The 14,707-nt window shown below is 41.3% G+C and overlaps 1 pseudogene; it reads left to right on the top strand.

Moving 5' to 3' along the window:
- Nucleotides 1-4,703: 4,703 nt before the first annotated feature.
- On the top strand, nt 4,704-7,502 carry LOC138169388 (cytochrome c-like; annotated as a pseudogene).
- Nucleotides 7,503-14,707: the final 7,205 nt, after the last annotated feature.

The raw sequence follows: 14,707 nt of genomic DNA, 5'->3' as shown, positions 1-14,707 counted from the left end.
TTCCCCATGTTTCCCTGTATATGATGGTGGTGAGTGTGGGGATGAGGGTACTACAGATGGAAAAAGCTCTAGGAATGAGCACCGAGCAGGCATGTCCTATAGCCTCTTATGTATCCTCTCCTGTCAGCTTCACACATTTTAGCAGGACCAGCTAGTGAGACCATTCCCTAAGTCCTAGGAAAGAACTGCCAGAGGCTGGGGAAGAAAGTCAAGGCCCTTCAGAATCTGAGATCCCAGAATGAACACTATCACAATGCCCAAATGCTGTGTGTTTGGGGAGATATGTATGGAGCATTGTCAGATGGGGCCCTCATTACTACTGCCTGTCTACCCCTCTCCAGCACAGCTCAGCTGCTTCCTCCCTCAGCTCTGCACCTCTCCTTTCCCCCTGAGGAGCCAAGGAAGCCCTAATGTTCTTAGCAGAGAGCTCTTATTGCTCTATCCCATCTTGCCCAAAAAGGTTTTTCCCCACCCTACAACTCCTCAGGCATTTCTCCCTTCTGATACAGGGGTGGGAAGGGCTCTGCAAGTCCAGTCCCAGTGCCATCTCTTCACCCTGGGCCTCCACTCTATTCCTACAATGTCTCAACTTGTGTTGGGTAGCTCTGCCCTCTCAGCCAGCAGTGATCTGAGGGGATGGGGGATAATAGCCTCCTTCTTCCCCTGACTAGGACTTGGGTGTGACTGCTTTGCATTTTTCAACTCTTGTGTATATTTTGTAAAATAAAATACCCAGAGAATCCAATAAAACACAATGGCTATGCATAGCCCATGGTCTCCTTTCCTCTGTGTCCCTCTCTATAACACTACTTCCCCCAGCAGTTTATCTTTGAGGAGAGACATGTGTTCAGGCACACACACACACACATACACACACACACATACACACACACAGAGGCATGCTGGATTATTATTTTAAGATAACTATGCTTTTTCTTATGCACAACCATCTGAATGGGGGAGTAGAGCAAGGATAAAAGAAGCAAGAATAGAAAGGGAGAGGCTGAGGATGTCACTGGGAGGGGGCTGGGCAAGGAAGGGGAGTCCACAGAGGAGTGCATGTGGTAGCTAGGGTGAGCTTTCTGCTGAACTCCTGGCAAAGGCTACAATAGCATCTTGTTGATACCATTTCACCGGGCCTCAATTGTCCTTCCTCTGCTTCCCTTTGGTAAAGAAGAGAAAGAAGTCTTCTTCACATGAAGAATCTTGCTAGGGAAACCTTGGAATCCCTGAAGAGGAGACTCATTTCAGGGTTCATAGCTGAATGTTCAAGTCTGCTCCATCTTCAGTAGGAGAAAGATAGTGGGGTGGAGATGCAGAATAATTAAACGAAGGAAAACTGGGAAAAGGCTGAGGAAAGTTGTATGTGTTAGTGATATGTATTACGCACAGGAATATGTATTCTTTCACATGTATCTGTATCTCCATTGGAAGGATGATATGGCATGTATCTGGATTCAAATCAACAATCATCTATTAAATACTTACTATGTGCAAAGCTCTGTGGTAGATTCTGAAGGAAATTAAAACACAAATAGAACATGGGGCTTACAATTTGGTAGGAGTAGAAACACACACAACTATGATCCAAAACATAGCTCATGATAAGTGTTTATAAGATGTACAAAGTGCTTCCAATTCCATTTTCTGGGGGGGAAGGATGGGGAGCAGAAATAGATAAATGAAAAAAGTAGCAGCTGACCTGGACCTTGTGAGATAGGTTAGAATGTAAAAGTGGAGATGGAGAGGAGGTGGGGGGAAGCATAAGGAAACCAGGTGCACTTTCATCTCCTGCATCCAGCAGAAGAATTAAGGCATGTACAGATAATAATTAGGCCAATTTTCATTTGATGACACTGATTAGTGAATACTTAGACAAGGAAATGATCACTGAGAGCCACACATGCCTCTGTCAAGGAGAGACTAACTTCATATTGCCTGACTCCCTTTCTTTTTTTGATAAGCTTACTAAACTGGTAGATCAGGGGAGCTACAAATAGAGACTACTGTGATTTTAGCACAGCATTTGGTAGAGATTCTCTGCTGTTGGTTTAGAAATGATGGAAACATAAAGGCTAGACCAGAGTCCAATGAGATGGATGCCGAATTGACTGAATTTTGAGTCCAAACCAATCAACAAACATTGATCCAGCATCTTCTCTGAGTAAAGTACCTGTATGGATAAGCATTGGGGCAACAGATAAAAATTAAACAGTCCCTTCCCTCAAGGAGCCTACATTGTATACTATATACATAAATATAAAATATATGCAACATAAAATAAAATATATTAAATAAAATTTACTTAACAAAAAAAATAAATTTGGTTGGGAGGTAAGGTTCTAGCAGCTAGAAGGGTTAGGAAAGGCTGAAAGTAGGATGTTTAACTGATAAAATGAATCTTGAAGGAAGGCTAGGGATTCTAAGAGGCAGTGGTGAGGAGGGAGCAAATTCTAGGTATCAGAGCACAGCCTGGGCAAAGGCATGGAGATAAGAGAAAGAATATTATATAAGGGGGACTGAAAATCAATCAGTTTTGATGGAATGGAGAATTTGTGAAGGGGAGTAATATTTAATAAGCTCAGGAAGGTAGGCCAAATCTAGACTGTGAAAGTCTTTAAATATCAAATACAAGAATTTATATATTTGATTTTAGAAGTAATAGGAAGCCCTCTGAATCTCCTTGAAAAGGGGAGTGACATCATCAGACCTATGTTTTAGAAATACTGATTTGGCAACCATGTGGAGGGTGAATTAGAAATAGAAGAAACTAGAAGTAGAAACTAATTGTTGGAATATTCTAGGCAAGAGTTAATGATAGTCTGAACTAGGGTGGTAGCTGTGTGAATGGAGAGAAAGGTATTGGTGTGAGATTAAAAATAAGATAGACAAGACTTGGCAACTGATAGGCTGGGGGGGAGGGGTTTGATGGAAAGTGAAGAATTGAGAATGAGTATATGAGTATTGAGTTGGGAATCTGAGTAAACTAGAAGGATGATGCCTGCAATAGAAATAGGAAAGTTCCCCAATTGCCCTCCAAAAAGCAAAAAAAAAAAAAATAGGAAAGTTAAGAAGGAGTGGATTTGGGGGAAAAGGTAAAAAAAAAAAGTTTTAGAGAGACTGAGTTTAAGATATACCTGTTAGATATAAGAGTTGGTTAAGCCCAACAGATAATTGGTGCTATGGGATTAGAGCTCAGGGTTGATAGACAGGGATGGAGGATAAATAGGTGGGATTGGGAAGGGGGTGTCATCTACATACGTGTAGATGATCATTGAACCACAGGAGCTGATGCCATATGAAAAAGGCTATAAAGAGAAAATGGAGGACAAGAGGATTGGGTTATACTCAGAGTTGGAGGTGGCATATGGAAGAGGAATACAGCAAAGAAGACAGAAAAGGCAAAGTTAGACAGGTAGGAGAACCAAGAGAGAAGAGTGCCATGAAAACCCAGAAAGGAACAGAGGGTGATCAAAAGCATCAAATGTGGCAGAGAGACCAAAAAATCATGAAAACTAAAAAAAAGCCTGTTGCATTTGGCAATTAAGAGTTCACTAGTAACTTCTGAGAGAGGAGTGATGAGGTTGAAAGCCAAGATTATAAGGGGTTGAGAAGTAAATAAGAGGAAGCAGGGACAAAATAATCTAATCATTTGATGTTGCTTGGGAAGTGGTCTCCAATGGAGAACCCTAGGCATCTATACTTAGCCCTGTTTTGGGCTAAATAAAAATTTTTTTTACCATTCTTATTAAGTACTGGATAAAGTAAAAATGGCATGTTTATCACATTTGCAGATGACTGAAAGCCAAGAGGAATAGCTAACACTTTGGATGACAGAGTCAAGATCCAAAAAGATCTTGACAGGCTAGAACACTGGGCTAGATTTTAATAAAATTAAATTTATACTTGAACTGAAATCAATTTCACAAGTACAAGATGGGGGAGGTATGGCTAGACAGCAGTTTGTCTAAAAAATATCTAGGGGTTTTAGTGGATTGTAAACTCTGCATGAGTCAGCAATCTGATATGGCAACCAAGAAAGTTAATGCAATTTTTGGATGCATTAAGAGAGACACAGCATCCAAGACCAGGGAAGTAGGGAAGTGAGAATACTGCTGTACTCTGACCTCGTCAGACCACATCTAGAGAATTATATTTGGTTCTGGGCACAATATTTTAGGAAAGACATTGATAAACTGGAGCCCATACGGAGGAAGGCAACCAGAATGAAGAACAGCCTCAAGTTCATGTCATATGAGAACCATCTGAAGGACCTGTAGGGATTTAACCTGGTAAAGACTTAGGACAGGATATAATAGCTATTTTCAATTATTTGAATAACAATGATGTGCATTTATGTAGTTTTTAAGTTTGCAAAGGGCTTTTACCCTTAAGTCCTACAACAATCCTGCAAGGTAGTTACAATAGTTTGAAAAATTCCTTTTTAACACTGGCTCATTTGAGAAGAGAAATTAGACGTGTTCCTCTTAGTCCCAATGGAAAGAACAGGAGAATGTTGTAAAGAGACAAATATAGGCTTGATGTAAGGAAAGCCTTTGACCAGAGCTGGGGAAGTGATGGGTTCCTCCCCTCCCCCATAGGGGCTCTTCACAGCAAAGGCCATAAGACTACTCATCAGGGATGTTTAAGAGGATATTTATATTCAGTTGTGCTAGCTGGACTCAATGACCTCTAAAGTTATTTCTCATTCTGAGTTTCTATGATTGCATCTAGCTAGAATATAGAGTATGTGAAAGAGTCTTCAGAGATCAAACTGGAAATCTAACAGACAGATGTAGAAGGACTAGAATCGCAGACAATCAGTTAATCAGCATGAATTTATTAAGTACCTAATAATATGCCAGGCACTGAGGTTGCAAAGGGAAAAACCAAACAATCCCTGCCCTCAGTTAACATTATATGAGGGCAAAAGAGTGCCCACATATAAACATATGCAAAGTACAAGGCAACTGGTGGGGAGGGGAACTAGTAACTGGGAAGATTAGGAAAGGCCTCATTTCAGCTAAACTTTAAAGGAAACAGTGAAGGTAGAGGTGAGGAGGGAGTACTTTAAAATACATCCAGTACCTGTAGCAGCAAGCACCCCAAGCATCCTCAGGGTTTGCAGCTACCACAGGTTCTAGGATCTGCTTTGTTAAAGGAAAGCAACTCAAAATGGGTTAACAAGCTTACTTTAATCAGTCAGACATATATCATTTACCTTGTTCAGGTGAAAAGGTCAGCACCCTGAACCTCAAAGTATACAGGCATAATTATCAAGACAGAAACATCAAGTAGACAGATTTCCAAACTGTCCAACCATTACATCCATACCCAGTCAACATCTGGGTTTCCACATTCTGGGTTTTTCAAAGCTGGGGGACTCTCAACAACGGCTTCCCAGAATTCAGATCAAATCACAGAATACTTCTCAAAGTGAGTCCCAAAACAAAGCTACACATCAGGGCTTATATAGCCTTCTCCTGGCTCAGAGAATGTAACAACCTTTTGGACCCACTGGCCAATCAAAAAGTATCTACTGAAAAACAAGCCTCCCCCACCCCAGGCTTCAGGTGCACATTAGCCTAGGGGCAGGGAAGATCTTTGAAATTTACATTCTTATTACAGTACCCCATTTCCCCAGCGAGTTAGAAGGCGGCTGAAAAAGATGGCTAGAGGACGGGAAAGAAATCTAAGGATGACAGGAGTTGTAAGCAGGGCTAAAAGGAACAGATTTCCCTTCCTAAAGGAAGAGCAAAGTTTAAAGTTTTCAAAAGTGACAATTGAGAACTTTCCTGAGGGGAGTCAGTGAGACCCTTGGCAGGCCAATTGAGGACAATAGGATACTACTACGAGTGAGGGATTGGGGAAAGATTGCTGCTGCCCAACCAGGAATGTTGACCCCATTGACTCAGAACAGAACCAATCATACTTCTACTTCCTAGACCCTTTCTTCATTGACCTTGGGCTCAGCCTATCCTCCCAATCTTCCTTTCCTTAAGGGTGTGTTTGCTTTCTGTATTTGACTTGTGTTTTAAGAAAGAAACTAGTTTCTCCCAGGTATTGTTCATTCTGTATACATATTTCACTGAGGGAATAAATTGGCCAGAGGGACAGATTCGAATAGACTTTAATTTATGGGAATTGGTACTGGGGACTCTGGCTAAACAAAAGCTATTTTATGGATATGTATTATTATAGTTTCCCTAAAGCAAAGGAGAATAAATGAATCTGAACTGTCCTGGACATAGGATGAACCCACAGTTTTCTGGCAGGCAGTTTAATAAGTGAGCAGGAGTCACCCCTCTGAAGCCATGGCTTTGAGCATCTTTCTTTCCCATCATCTTTCCCTGAGGAGGTTTAAAGCAACCTGTCCTCTTCAGAAGGTGTGGAACTGTGGGTGGTGACTAAAGAGAAAGTTAAGCCTGAAGGGAGGAGTAGCTAGTGTTCTTGTAAGCCCAGCACCTCCTACCCCTAACCAGGATAGATGTGTACAAGGGTAATTTGGAGGAGGAGGCATTGCCGGATGGGGGATTGTGAAACCTTCATGTAGGAAGTGAGACTTGGATTGAACTTTGAAGGGATTTAGAGACTCTTAGACAGGAGGAGAGAGTGTCCTCCAGAACAGCCTGTGCAAAGGCATGGAGAGAAGAGATGGTCACAAGATCAGCTTGGTTGGACTGAAGGGTCAGTGAAGGAATGGAAGAGTCAAGTTAGAGCCAATTTGTGAAGGACTTTTAATGCCAAGCAGAAGAGTTTGTATTTCGTTTGTATTGTAAAAAAGTTTGTATTACATTACCTAAATGTAATAGGGAACCAATGGAATTTACTCAGCAAGTAAATAACATGGCCAGACCTATATGCTACCTATAGCTCAAGAAGCCCCAAATGAGGGAAAGGGATGGTAAGAGTGATTGAGGAGAGAAGGGAGTGTGCAGGAGGGATGTTATGAAGGTAAAAGCAACAGGCTTGTTAACAGATTGGCTATGGGGGGTGAGAGAGAGAGTGTCAAGGATGAGACTTAGGTTGTTAGCCTGCCTGTCTGAGAGGATTGAGATACCCTCAACAGTAATAGGGAAGTCAGGATGATGCCTTGAGGGGAAAGATAATGAGTTCAGTTTTGGACATACTGAGTTTAAGATGTTAATGGAAGAAAGTAAGTGGGAGTTGGGTGACAATCCTAGCCTGTTTGTACATGCAAGAACCAAGATGAATTCACAATGGGTGATGCTGAGAAAGGCAAGATTTTCGTTGCCAAAGTACAGTGCCACACAGTGAAAAAGGGAAAAGCAAGTGAATTCTTTGGCCAAAAGACTAGTCGGTCTGGCTCCAGGCTTCTATCACACAGATGCCAACACAAGCAAAGGCATAAGCCAGGGAGAGAATACACTGACTTGCAAACCCCCAAGAAGTATATCCTTGGAACAAAAATTATCTTCTCCAGCATTAAGAAGTCAGAAAGGGCAGACATGACAGCATATTTTTAGGCTACCAATGAATAATAGTTATCTACTGCCTTATTTATTATAAAATACAGATGTCTCTTCACAAAATTTTCTTTCTTTTCTTTTCCATGCACCAGAGCTCCACTGTATTTAAATTGGTTTCATCAAACAGAGAACTTTTATCATGATTGGCTGCTTAAAATTTTTGTTCATCAGTTCTAATAAATGAAGTAGATTAGGTAGGCTTGTGTTTAAATGAGTATTATTATATTTTCTGTGTTTGGTCACATTTCTAGCTACAACCAAGGTATACTTTTCTTTTTTTTTTTTTTTTTTTGCTTTTTGGAGGGCAATTGGGTTTAAGTAACTTGCCCAAGGTCACACGGCTAGGTTTTCTGTTAGTGTTTGTTAAGTTATCAGAGGCCACATCTGAACTCAGGTCCTCCTGACTCCAGAGCCAGCACTCTACTCGTTGCACCACCTAGCTGCCTCAAAGGTATACTTTTCTATTTCTACTTTTTTTTTTTTTGGAGGGGGAAGGCAGGGCAATTGGGGTTAAGTGACTTGCCCAAGGTCACACGGCTAGTAAGTGTTAACTGTCTGAGGTCACATTTGAACTCAGATCCTCCTGACTCCAGGGCCTGGGCTCTCTTCACTGCACCACCTCTCCACCCCTACTTTTCTATTTCTTTAAGAAGATTTGATTAGGCTTAGTATTCAACTGAGTTGATCAAGACCAACAAAGTCTTCTCTACCTCTACCTTGAAAGGTTGTGGTTGTTTTTTAAAAAAAGATTTATTTAGGGGTGGCCGGGTGGCTCAGCGAGTAAGAACACCGGCTCCAGTGTCAGGATGACCTGAGGATCAAATCTGGGCTCAGATACTTAGCACCACACCCAGAATATAATAACTGGCCATGTAACCTTGAGCAAGTTACTTAACCCCGATAGCTTTAAAAAAAAAAAAAAAGATTTATTTGGGGTGGCTAGGTGGCGCAGTGAGTAAAGTGTTGGCCCCAGAGTCAGTAGGACCTGAGTTGGGTTCTGGCCTCAGACACTTAACACCCACACAAAAAAACTAGCTGTGTAACCTTGGGCAAGTTACTTACCCCCAATTACCCTCCAAAAGGCAAAAAGAAAAAAGATTTATTCTAGCATCATTAATTTATTGAATAATGGGGAAAGTTTACTTAATAGTTTCATATGACTTTTACCCATGGCATTTTTTTGGATGAAAAACATTGCCCTAAGTGCAACATTCCATTTGTTAACCAACATGCCTCAGCCTGTTCAAATGCAAGGGATTAAGCAAATGCAGGCATTTCCAATTTAAATTTCCTACTTAAAAATTTTTTTTAAATTTACTTTTAGTTTACAGCATTCAGTTCCACAATCCCTTGAGTTCCAAATTTTCTCTCCTTCTCTCTCCTCTCTCTAGCTTCCCCTCCCCTCCCCCCCCCCCCCCCCCCCCGCCATGGTGGTATGAAATCAAATATAGGTTCTACAAATACCTTCACATTAAACATTAGTCAAGTTGTAAAGAAGGATTATAACCAATGGAGTGAACAGTGAGAAAGAAGGAATGAAACAAAACAAAATACAAAAGAGAGAGAAAAAGTAGTTTGCTTCAATCTGCATTGTAGTTCTTTCTCTGGATGTGGATAGCCCTCTCCATCATGAGTCTTTTGGAGTTGTCTTCTAACCTTGCATTGCTGAGAGAAGTCCAGTCTATCAAAGTCAGTTGTCACAGATAACAATGTGTCTGTAATTGTGTACAAAGTTCTCCTGGTTCTGCTTTCCTCACTCAGCATTTGTTTATATATGTCTTTCCAGGTTTTCCTGAAATCAGCCTGCTCATCATTTCTTATAGCACAAGAGTATTCCATTACATTCATATACCACAACTCGTTTAGCCATTCCCCAATTGATGGGCATCCCCTTGATTTCCAATTTTTTGCCACAACAAAAAGAGTTCCTATAAATATTTTTGTACATACAAGTCCTTTTCCTACTTCTATGATATCTTTGGGATACAGCCCTAGAAGTATTTCCTAGTTTTCTAAGAGGTAAACAGCCCAACTGCACTGGTTTAATTAAAATACTGACTTTCAAATTCTTTTTGTTCATTCCTATCTGACTCTTTGGGACCCCATTTGGGGTTTTCTTGGCCAAGATACTCAAATGGTTTGCCATTTCCGTCTCTAGCTCATTTTACAAATAAGAAAACTGAGGCAAATAGAGTTAAGTGACTTGCCCAGGGTCACACAGCTAATAGGTCTCTGAGGTTGGATTTGAACTCAGGAAAATGAATCTTCCTACTTCCAGGCTTGGTACTCTACTACACCACCTAGCTGCCAAGGGCATTTTATTGTGTTGTATAATAATTCTGAGTAAAAAATATCACATCACATTTTTTTAGTGTAAGTGAACTTTGAATGTCAAATACACAAATATCCTTGGCTGTTGAAGCTCACAAAGGAGTTCAGCTAGAGACAGAACTTGTTAAATAGAGAGAGTTGTTAAATATCAGTTTTAAGCTAATGTACCTTGGGACTGACTTTTTAAATTTACTGAATTTAAAGTTTGCAGACATGTTATACAGTGTTGAATGGTAGTGCTATTGTTAACTCATTTGGAGGGTTCAGCTATAAAGATGTACAAGCTGGTAATAATATGATCATAACGCTTCGTCACTCTTTTGAATATTTAAAAAAAATCTATGGGAAATCTAGTTTGAGATGACCAATAGGCATCTGGAGAGGCAAGACTGAAGATCAACAGAGAAATTAGAGTTGGATAAGTGTATTTGCTGATGATAATTTCACCAAGTGAAATAATATAGAGGAAAAAGAGAAGAGTGACCAGGACAGATCTCTGTGGGACACCCACAGTTAGCAAGTGTGAATGGGATCCAGCAGAGGAGACTGAGAAGGAGTGGTCGGATAGAAAGGAAGGTAATTAAACTTTCACCTCTGACCTGAACTAAGTAACCCACAAGATCCAGATCTCCTGGCCTGACAACTATGACTTTCTTTACTCTTTCAGCTTCAGGCAATGATGCTCTTCTCTTTTGAACAGAGTATTCTTCTAGAAATCATTTCCCACAGGAGCTCAGAAATTCTTTCATTCACAAGGTAGACACCAAAGCTGGAACTGCCCATCTCTTAGGACCACTGGTCACTCACAAAACATATGCTAAGGGAAGAAAACAAACAGGAAAAATAGCTGCCAGGGACTTTAGGCCCCATTTCTAGGGCAGCATATGTTCCTGCTAACACAGGTTTGTTGGTTGCTATTGATGGAAGAAAGCAGAGAAATCTCCTCCTCACCCGCCTGGAACCTAAGACTGACAAAGTGCTAGAAAAAATCCCTAAAGAGCAAGAGGCCTCAATAGAAAAGGAGAAATTTCTCCTTGCTCATCTTATAGCCCCACTAAGATCTATGTTCCTGACTCCCAAAAGTTTATCCCCTTAACTCCCAGTGGTTAACCATCTTTGATATAATTCCCTAGTCAAGGGGACCAATCAGCTATTGCCAATTGTTCCCCTGGCAAAGCACCTGTATCTCAGCAAAAAGCCAGCATGAATATCCAGCTCTATAGGAAGCACTCTTCTAAGTTGTACATCCTATAATTTCTCTTTTTAAAAATAATTAATTAATTTTCATTTTTTAACATTCACTTCTATAAGATTTTGAGTTTTGAATTTTCTCCCCCACCTTCTCCTTTACCTTCCCCAAGAGGGTGTGAAATCTGATATAGGTTCTATTTGGACATTCACATTAAATATATTTTCACATTAATCATGATCTACATCCTATAATTTCACCAAGTGGATTTGGGAGACCCAATTGATAAACCTACAACACATGCTTTAGGAATATCACTCTGGCAATTGTGTGGACAAATTGTAGGGGGAAAAGACTTAAAAAAAGGAACAATTAAGAGGTTATTGAAATAGGTCAGGAAAGAACTAATAAGGGCCTGCACTTGATGACCATATAATTGGAGAAAAAGGGATGGATGTGAGAAATGTTGTGAAGATAAAGACAAGACTTGGTAGCTAACTATAAGAAGTAATAGAAAGATGACTCTGAGGTTGGAAATCCTGGGTGAATAAAGAGAGTGGTATCTACAAAAGAAAGAGAGAAGTTTGACAGAAAAGATAATGAATTCCGTTTTGGAGTTGCTGAATTTGAGTTGTCTATGGGATATACAATTGGATGGTTAATGATGTGGGATTTGAATTCAGAAAAGAGACTAAGGTTGGATACATAAACCTGGGAATCACCTGAATAGAAATGATCATTGAACCTATGGAAATTGAAAAGGTCACAGAGAAAGGAAAAGAGAGAGAAAAACAGAGGCCCCAAGCCTTGGGAGTATACACATAGCTAAAGAGTGGGCTTTCACTGCAGCAAGACTATCCCTTCCCCTCCCTAATTAATTCTCTAGCACAGTTTTCAATTTTGTTTTATTTAATATTTTATTTTTCCCCAGATAGGAGGAGAACTAAGAGAGTCTCTTAAAAATACAGAGAAAGAATACAGGAGGAGAGGGTAATCAATTGTGCCAAATGCTGCAAAGAGGTCAAAAAGGATGAGGATTAAGAAAATGTGATAATTTTTAAAATATTGAAACTTTGGGGAGACGATTTACATTTGAGTGAGGAGGTCTGAAACCAGACTTCAGGAGGCTGAGAAGTGAGTGAGAAGAGATGAAGTGAAGGCAAGGGTTCTAAGATTTTGACTGGGAAAGAGAAGAGAGATATAAGATAACTTGAGGTGATGGTAAAGAAATGAGAATGTCTGAAGGATTAGCCTTAGTGAGATAGGGGAGAAGAGGGAGCTCACAGAGAATGGTTTCTTATTTTTTCAGGAAAAAAATGAGGTGATGGGGGCGGCTAGGTGGTGAAGTGAATAGAGCACCTGCCCTGGAGTCAGGAGGGCCTGGGTTCAGATCCAGCCTCAGACACAACACAAAAAATAGCCGTGTGGCCTTGGGCAAGTCACTTAACCCCAATTGCCCTCCAAAAAAAAAAGGCAAAAAAAATGAGGTGATGTCCTCTGTGGAGAGGGTAAAGAAGAAGGTCAGTACAGGAGCTCTGAGAGGTGTGTAATAACTGATTTGAAAACTATGCTAGCTCCTTTCTGGTGGTAAAGAACTGGAAATTGAGGGGATGCCCATAGATTGGGGGATGGCTAAACAAATTGTGGTATGTGATTATGATGGAATACCCTTGCACTATAAGAAATGAAGAGTAGGATGCTGTCAGAAAAATCAGGAAAAGATTTACATGAACTGATACAAAGTGTGCTGTGCACAAAATAACAGCAATGTTGTGAGATGATCAGCTGTGAAAGACTTAGCTATTCTCAGCAATACGATGATCCAAGACTGATTGAATCTGAAGAACTTATGATGAAAAATGCTCTCCACACCCAGAGAAAGAACTGATGGTGTCTCACTGAAACATACTTTTTAAAAACTTTCATATTTTTCTTGCGTTTTTTTGTCTATGTTTTCTTTCACAACATGACCACACATATATGACTTATATAAAATTACTTGCCTTCTCTATGAGCAGGAGGGGATGGAAGGAGGGAGAGAATTTGGAACTCAAAGTTTTAAAAACAAATGCTAAAAATTGTTTTTACATGTATCTGCGGAAAAATAAAATACTAAATAAAACAAAATTGAAAATTGCTATAGAATCATTTAGGGAGGAGAAGGGATTGCCTTTCTGCATTGAAGGCCCAGTCAACCAATTTTTTAAAGATGATGTCCTTTTCTCTCTAAGGCATCCATACTAAGTCCAGTATCAATATGGTGAGCTGGGGACCATTAGGTTGACTAAGGAGGGTCAAAATAACCTAGTTTAGGAACAGCAGATTAAAGCTCTCATGCTGACAGGTAGTGGAATTGGGCCTTTGAATAATCACTGCACTTTAAGCCTTGATCATGGAAGTGAAACACCTGGGACGGACTGTCAGGGGGGGGGGGGGGGGGGGGGGGGGGGGGGCGGCTGCCGCTGCACCGGGGGGGGGGGAGAGGGGGGGGGGGGGGAGGGGGGGGGGGGGAGGCTGTAAAGGGGTGACCCTTCTTCCCTGTACCTTTGCTATGACAGAGTAAAAGAGGAGGTCATGGGACTTGAGGAGACTGAGAAACTAGGAAGTCAAGCTGTTTCAACATGTCTGTTGAAGTTCCATTGCATAAGGGAAGAAGCTGGAGTAGAGAGGAAGGCTGTGGGGCAGGTGGGTATTGAACTTCTTGAGAAAGGAGGGAGGATGAGCTTGGGACTGGTAGATAAGACTGGACAGAATCAATCTCAGAGGAGGAGAAGTTGCTGAATGATGGTGGCAGAAGGTGGGTCACAAGCAGTGATGGGAGCAGACGTGAAATATTCAGCCCCTCTCTGTAGGACCAGAAGCTCAGGCTGAACTGTTCTGGCTGTACTCATTTAAGCTGAGGATCAACTTAATTCAATAAACATTTTAAATGCCCTCTCTGGGTTAGGCCTTGTCCTAGGATTCAAAGATGAAAAAATGACAAGCATTCCCCTCAGGGAACTTACAGTCTTATAGGAGGGATATGATATGGCCGAGAGGAATAGGGCAGTCTGGTGGCTAGAGGGGTGGTCTCGGCGTTCCAAACACCCAGTTCCAAGTCGAAGTGCCCTGAGGTAGAGTAGGCTGGAGCCAGCGACCAGGTGGATGAGCTCCCCATGCAACTCTTTAAGCCCATAACCCGCAAAGGAGCTGCAGCTCTGCATCAGAAGGAATTCATACTGAGAACTTTCATGTACTCATGAAATCACAGGCTGTGTCAACAAAAAATACAAGAGATCACTTTCGGGTAGGGGGATCGGGGAGCTCGGGAAGGAAGATATTAGCACCTAAGCTGGGTGCAAAATGGAGAGTACACTAGCACCACTTGGGTGTGAGGACCCGAATGCCTTAGGGCAGCTGTAAGCTTTAGAACTTCAGGCCTTTGGGGACGTCCAGGGTAAACAGACGACAGTTAATAACAATGACGTGTATACACAGAAATAGACTAGTGCAAGGCCAAGCCTGGACAAGCCTAGCGTTCCACTCTAGCAGGAAGGAGAGAAAGCGGAGTGGAGCAGTATGAAACAAGGCTGGAAAGTTAAATTACAGAGGCCTGAGTTGGGGGGGGTGGGGAGGAGGGAGGACATGGGGCAGGAGAATTTAGCCAGAAACTGCTGCAGTAGAAAAGTAGGTCAGAGCCGGGAGAAAAGGCCCACCT

Source organism: Petaurus breviceps, unplaced genomic scaffold (genome assembly GCF_028583685.1).
Source record: "Petaurus breviceps papuanus isolate PSGF00001 unplaced genomic scaffold, PetGlider_PUasm1.0 37, whole genome shotgun sequence".
NCBI lineage: Eukaryota > Metazoa > Chordata > Mammalia > Diprotodontia > Petauridae > Petaurus > Petaurus breviceps.
Note: the sequence above shows the minus strand (reverse complement) of the source record. Positions and strands in the feature narration are given on the sequence as shown.